Genomic DNA, 7357 nt, shown 5'->3' on the forward strand with positions numbered 1-7357 from the left:
TGCCGATGGCCCTGGCCCCCCTGCCCAAAGCGCCGGCCGGGACAGCGGGCGGCACTCTTGCCCCCGCCATCGCTCTGCAGCAGGCGAGCCAAGAGCCGCGGGGTGGAAACGGGGCCACGATGGGGTTTTGCGCGTGGCCGGTTCTGCCTGTGTCTCCGGGAAGGGGATGAGGCACTCGGCATCCAGGCGCTCGCCGTGGGTCCGAGGGGAGGAGCGGGGGCACCGGTCCCTGCCCCACACCCAGACCGGCCGCTGTTTTTCCAGGACTGTCGTGACACAAAGGATTCAGAAAGGTGCGGGATATTAATTGCGGCTTTCAGACCCCCGCGTGCTACATGGTAATTTCATGGCATTACGGTGATAGCGGTTTTAAAAATCACCCTCCTCCCGTCCCCTTTTAACAAAATGCGTCGTGTTTCACAAAAAAAAATGCATTTAGGGCCAATTTGGTTGGAGTCCAGAATGGCAGCAATTAAAGGAGTGTTGTGCATTAGGAATAAATGGAGTGGTACTCGCGGAAGCATGACCTCCGCCGAAAGGATGAAACCGGCTGGGGGTAGTTCTGTGAATGAGCGGGGGCGGGCGCCGACAGTCACGGGGACCGGGGTGCCTCACACGCGCCTTCGCACATCCCCACTATTGCAGCATTAAAGACTACTTTTCGGGGGAGAAAGGCGGACGATTTGAAAACGCATTGGCTGCCTGTGTCGGGCCCCACCGGAACGGGGACAAAGTCCTATTCTGGGTGCAGGTGACTGAGCAATTCCCTTCGGGCAGGCGGAGGGAGGGAGGGAGACCTGCCGTCGTCAGCCTGCCTTTGATTTTATTGTCTGAGCCAGCCTTAACGGTACCCTGCGTTCGGCGCTGACTTTGCTCTTGCTCGGCTTTTGGGAAGCGGTGGCGAGTCTCGCTTAAAATAATGAGCGCCTCTGCTAATTACAGGAGACTGCCCGTTTGCAACACGGGCACGTCGGAACATCTTCCCCATAAAGGAACCAAAGGTTTCCTTCACTCCCAGAGAGATGAGAGGTGTTCAGAGCTAATGGCATCAGCCCCCGCGGGACACGGCGTGGCGCCATGTACACCCGCACAGAGCCGCTCCCCGGCCCTCGGACCCGCCGTGGCGCGGGGGCTGCCCCTCGTCTTCCTCAGCCCCCATCGCCCATTGGCGTCCCGTCTGCCTCCGGGAGCGGGAGCCAGTGCCGTGCAGGAGGGAAGGTGTGGGTGAGAGGGGTGCTGCGGGAAGGAACAGGGCCAAAAACACTGGGGAAAGGGGGAAAAAAATAGAGGTGTGGCACTTTATTAAACAAGCTGTGCAACGGGCTGTCGTTACCCACAGACTCTGTGTCGGCGTGGTTTTGATTTTGTCTGTGCCGTCTTTAGAGGATTCCCCAGTTTGGAAAAGCGGTATAGGATTTTTGACATCCGGTGAAGATTTTCCCCTCGCAGCTACACTACAGGGATTGTATTTTCACCCTGTGATGTGTCCGGGAGGGGAAAGGTTAACGAACAACTGCTGTGTTCCTCTTACCTTCATCAAATCTGCTTGGAAACTTCACGGGCGCGTTTCTACTCCGGGCAATGATGTGGGGTCTCCCCGACGCTGAGACCACCCTCTCCCCGGGGAAAGCCGCGCATGTCGATGAGCGCAGGTTGGGGTCCCCGTGCCGCAGCAAGGGCGCGATCCAGAGCCTGGAAAGGAGGGCGGCTGTTATTAATTGCCTGCCTGCCCATGATTATCACCAGCACTCGCCACTGGAGCGGCCGGCCCCGTTCTGAGGCGGCGTGCTGCGGCCCTGGAGCCCATCCAGCTCGACGGCTCGATAACCGATAAATTAGCGTGCAATAAGCATCGCGACCGCGCCGATCTTTTGCATCACGCAAATGAGATGTTGTGGGTTACTTACAGCTGCAGCCGGCCGTTAGGAATATTGGTGGGTGAAGTCGCTTGGATTAATGAGTAATTATGAACTGGGAGATGTGAACCTATAGCTGGCTTGGAGGGACCTGGGGCTGGTCAGAGCTGTGCCGGCGGCAGGCAGGCAGCGTCGGCTTCTCTCCAGCTCTGCCTCTAGGAAGCACTCTGACCTCAGGGAAACTGCTGCCGTGCTCCCCAAAATGGGGAAAGCCACTCCGAGCAACGCTGCCGAGCTCCACTGGCGTTTGCAAGGCGCTTTCTGGAAGACCCTTGGCTCAGGAGCGGGCGGGAAGCGTTGGTGGAGGGATGTACCCCATTGCAGAAGGGCAGGTAACTTTCAGCTCGAGGGAGAAGATGTTGGGAGATGCAGCGTAGGGGATGGACCTGCCTGGTCCCACAGCTGGAAACGCCTCCCCACGTGGGGGTTCTCCTCCGAAAGAGGGGTGAAAACCAGTCCTGGAGGCTGCAGTTAGAGAGGGGAGCATGGTGCCTAGAGGGATCGGGGGTAGAATGGTTACCGAGGCACTTCGGGTGCTGCCACCGAAGCTTCTCACCCTGCAAAAGTGTGGGAGAGATGGGGCTTCCCGGCAGCAGACTGCTGCTACCCGGCCCGAGGAGCCCGCGCAGATGGCGGGGAGATAAATGACGCCATCTCCGTACTGTAGTGGCTCGGCCGTAATTTCTGGAAGACATTTATTAGAGGCAGCCTTCCCTGTCTCAGGGCCTGTGACTCCTCGGGCAGGAGGAATTGCGACGGGGAAGGTGGAAAGCGCAACCCGGCGTTACTGATGAGAGCGGTGCCCAAACCCCCATCCATTCCTCTCCTCCAATTTTCTCCTCTGACAATTTATAGGTTAGTTTGATGCTTGAATAGCTGTGTCTCTCTAGTAATATGTATTCTCCGTAAGTATTCCCCGCTGTGGCATATCCTAAGAGAACTCCATCAAATAATTATCTTCCCTTTTATTTATTCACAGTCTTTTCACTCGATCTGCATCACGATAAAATATTCCAATGGTTTCCTCTTAGCACCGAGCCTTCCCCAGATTGTAAAGTGTATTTATGTACAGTATTAAATCCGCCCTGCGCAGCTCTTTATCTCGGCGCTTCCCCCATCCGATGCCCCCGTCGGGCGCTGGCCCCGGCCGCCTCCTGCCTTGACCCCCTGTGCCGCCGGGGCACGTGCCATGTCCGTGCCGCTTGCCCGCAGCCCGTGGCGGCAGAGGGCTGCAGGTGGCCGGGGAGAAGGCTGCGGGCTGGTGCGGAGGGACGGAGGAGGACAGCCCCACCGGGGAACCTTCCCGTCTCCCTCCCTCCTGCCTCGAGCCGGGATGTCGCTGCCTTCCAGAGCCGAGTCGCCCGCTGTCAGCAGGAGGGACGTGACTGCAGGACGGCCGAGTGCAATCAGAGCAGGGAAGAAACCAATAACCTCTCTTCTTCTTTTTTTTTTTTTTTTTCCTCTCCTTTCACCCCCCGCTCCGGAGGGACTGAAAGAGCAGCGCTGCTCTTCTCTGAGGAGTTCTTGGGTCTCCCCGTGCAGCCGGCTCGGCGCACGGCCTCTCGGGGAGGGATGCGTCCCTGAAAGGCCCTCCTGTCCAGAGGGCAGCTTTTTTTGTGTGTAAAGACAGGCGATGTAAGGGGGTGATGTGCTGAGCCTGAGCGATGGTTTCCGACGCTGGTGAGCGGTTAGGAGCAGTCCTCGGAGGCGGCGCGGGCACGCTGCGGCACGGCTGTCACCGTGGCGGGGGACAGTGGGTCCGTGTGTGCAACTGGGAGAACTGCAGGTCTTCCAAAACAGCGTTTCCGGAAGCGGCGTATCCTCATCTCCCCGTGGATTGTCACGTGCTGAACATCGGCCCAATCTTTGGCGTCCTGCACCCCCCTGGGCTGCTGCGCAGAGCCCCGTGCGCGAGGGCAGCGGGAGCGTGGCCGTCCCTGCCCGAGCAGCGTGGGCAGCATCTCGGCGAGCGCCCGTGTGCCCCTCCCTCTGCCGGCGGGAGTCGTCTAAGGGCTTTCAGGGCTGAAAGGGCTCACGTTTTGAAATTTAAAATCCATAGCAATGCCGGGGGTTCCATTAGGCCAGAAGAGCTCCTCCGCTCTCCAGGGCTGCGGGAGTCAAAGGGAGTTTAACTTGATTTCTTAAGTTTCCTCCGGCCGCCGTCTCCAAGCGCGCGAGCGCTTCCCGGGAGCCCGAGCGCCGCGCAGCAGAGGAGCATCTGCGCTTGCTGCCACGTCTGGCTGCCGTGGTGTCAGGACAGCAGTTAATAAGTTAGTCACGGAGGGGAATAGCGGTGACCGTTCATAATCGTGGCTTTTATTCCCCGCTTTGCCCGCAGTCGGCTTGGCTGGTAGGCGGAGAGGCTGGGAAAGGGGGTTGCTCCCAGAAGAGGGGGATGCCGGGGAGAGGACCGGCCGTGGCGAGGAGGATGACCGTGATGCTCCCGCTCGCTTGGCTCCGGCGCCCCTCCGCGGCGGCTTCCCCGCGAATGGTGGGGAGGCGAGTTCCCTAGCAAGGGTTAACCGAGTGTATAAAATTGATTGCGATTTTAGTAATTCAGTATAATCACAGTCTACCAGCAGGTTGCTTTTCCAGCAGGAGGGTTTGGAATTATTTTCTGGAGTTTGCAATATAGAACTTAAATTAAGCCTCAGAAGTCAGAGGAGCTCTGCTGCATCTCTAATGTGGTGCTAAATTCTCAGCAGCACATTCTCTGTATTAAAGCCTTTGCTAGCAATTAGGTTCATTAACTATCACAATACCTTATTTATTACTCGGCATGCCATATGGTTTCCCAGCTAAAGAATGGCACCCGTTCTAGCACAGACCATTTGGCATCATAAAAATGTTAACAAATAATGTTATGGCTCTCAAGGGCAAAAGGGCTCGCCGGGTTGCAGGTCTGAACGGCAGGAGAGAATATGAAAACATTTTTCTTCTATGGCAAAATAAAGAATTCCTCGAGACAGAAGTATTCAAAGAATATCACGCTCGCATCACGCAAATGGGAGTTTTATACATGCCCATAATGGTTATGTCAATATTTGCAGCAGGCAGCGCTCTCACTCATCTCCTTTCCTTCCCCCCTCTTCTCCTCCCTCTGCGCACGGACCGTCTCGGGAGCACCGACGCAGAAGGACCCACCTCCATGTCAGCGCACCTCGGCTTCTACCTCTTGATTTTCACTTTGTTTGAGGGCGCTAGCTTTGCGGTGCCGGCAGCTCTTGGGGGCGGGATTAATTATCAAGTGCTGTCCTTTATTGCTGTCGAAGCTTCACCCCTGCGGAGGCAGTTCGGGGCACCGCATCACGGTGCTCTGGGTGCCAGCGCGTGCCCGTGGCATCGATTTCTACACCGCAGAGGCGCCTGTACAGGGTGAAGTTGTGCCCGTGGAAAGGGCAGATCGGGAGCCTGATCGTGGAATGGCACGTTAGGTGTTCGGCCCGTGAAAAGAGAGAAATGTGAGTTGTACGCTTGTTTAGAGGTGTCTGGAGGAGATCGCGACCTGCGTGCAGCCCAGGCTGCGAGCGTCACGTGGCGTACACTTCCACTTGGTTCCTATTTCCAGCGGGATTAGGATTACGAGGGGCAGAGACAGCATTTCAGCTCACGGAGACTTGAATTGTCTCATCTTGGGCACCGTGTGGCCGACACGTCAGGAAAATGTACTTTTCCACTCCTGCTCTGCGACTGGATCCCCCGAAACACATCCAAAAGGCGATTCCAGCAAAGCGCAGGTCAAATTGGAGTCGTACTGAAGGCACAGATTAAACCAGACTTTCTGGTCCTATTACAGCCTCCCACAACAGCCTCCCAATTTCCAGAAACTGGTTGAAAAGCCTGGGCGTGAGGCACGAGTAACGCTGCCGAGTTTCCTGGAGGGTGCGGACTCTGTGCCTGCGCGAGGTGGGGAGGTGGGTGTTTCTGACTTTCGGGGTTGGCTGGCAGACGCCGGGTGCCGAGAGCGCGGCCAGCGGGAAGGGAGGCAGCGCATCCCCGGGAGCAGCATCCCTCTCTCCCCGGCTCGCTGAGAAGGACGGGATGCCCGGGGCAGCTGGTGCTGGAAGTGCACGAAGCCCCGCACACGGGAGGCGCATATCACCTCCTTTGCAGTCGCAGCCCTGGCCAGAAGCCTGAAGAGGATGCCGAAAACCATGAAGAAAACACCACACTGAGTGCCTGCGTGAGCTGAGATACGGTGGCTGGAGTCCACCACAGCGGCTTCCTAACTCCCCTGCTGATGGTCGCGTGGGTCGAGGCAGCCCCGTGGCCGCCACCGGGCTGGGGACACGCTGCCCTCCCGCCAGAGCAGCTCAGGGTGTAGGCCAGGACGCCCCGCACCCCAGGCGTGGGTCTGCGCGCGGTGGCCGCAGCAGCTTCACCGCGCGGCCGGTTTGCCGGTGCACGCTGCGGGGCTGCCCGGGTCCCGCCAGCAACGCTCTTTCCGGGGAGGGATGTGATGAGGAGCGGTATTACTGCAAAACTCACAGGCTTTAAAGCCAGCGAGGATTATTTCTCATCACCTCGGCTGAACTCTTGAGCAGCGCCGGTGGAGTATTTCACCTGCCGGCTCACGCAGCGCCTCTTCGTGTCTCAAATAAAGCCTTTTTTTGTCGGCAGCACATGAGCTCTGTGTTTGCCTGCAGCTGACGGCACGCAGTACAGTATGGGCAGCCAGGTCCCGGGGATGGCAGCGCTCGATCGGAGGATGAGTGTGGCCAAGGATGGCGCCCAGCGCTGGAGGTGGTCAGCACCCGAGATCTGCAGGAAAACAAGCCAGGCCTTTCCCACCTGAAAAACTGTACTTAAGTAACTCCCCTTGCTCTGCGCCCTCGTACAGCATCCGCCGAGGAGCTGGCTGGGCATTAAACCTCCTATTCCATATCTTGTTTCCCAAACCCAGCCGTTCCCGTGCGCCCAACATCTGATCTGCCCTGGGGTTAAGTTCTCCCCCCAGACGGTCAGGTTAATGTCCCCTTTCTGCCCGCCTCGGTGCCGCTCTTCGGAGGCTGCGGATTCCGCTTCCCTCCAGGCCCTCTGGTCCCGCTGCGGCTGTGCGATGCGTGCTGCCTGTCACCCACCTGCCCCTGGGGAGCGTTTCCAGCAGTACCCACGGGGGGAAAAGGTGCTCAGCCGGTTTGCTGTAGGGGTACAGGTCCTGCGGTGAGAGCGTTGCATCCCCGAGGCAGGGGAGAGGGATGGGGAGCGAGGTGCTGGTGCTCAGAGACCTCTCCGAGGCTCTCGACTCCTATCTCCTTCCAGGCTTTTCTTTTTTTTTCTTGTTCTAGTTCACACTCCTTCCAGATAATTACTTTTTGCATGTGTTGTGAGTTGGGGTGGTTTCTTTTTCCAGGAGCCCCCCCAAGCCGTTCCTCTCGGTGACCGCAGGAGCGGGCTCCCTGCACGCCCCCCCCTCCCTGCGCACAGCGCTGGGGGGACGC

This window comes from Charadrius vociferus, unplaced genomic scaffold (assembly GCF_000708025.1).
Source record: "Charadrius vociferus isolate BGI_N301 unplaced genomic scaffold, ASM70802v2 scaffold172, whole genome shotgun sequence".
In the NCBI taxonomy this organism is placed as follows: Eukaryota; Metazoa; Chordata; class Aves; order Charadriiformes; family Charadriidae; genus Charadrius; species Charadrius vociferus.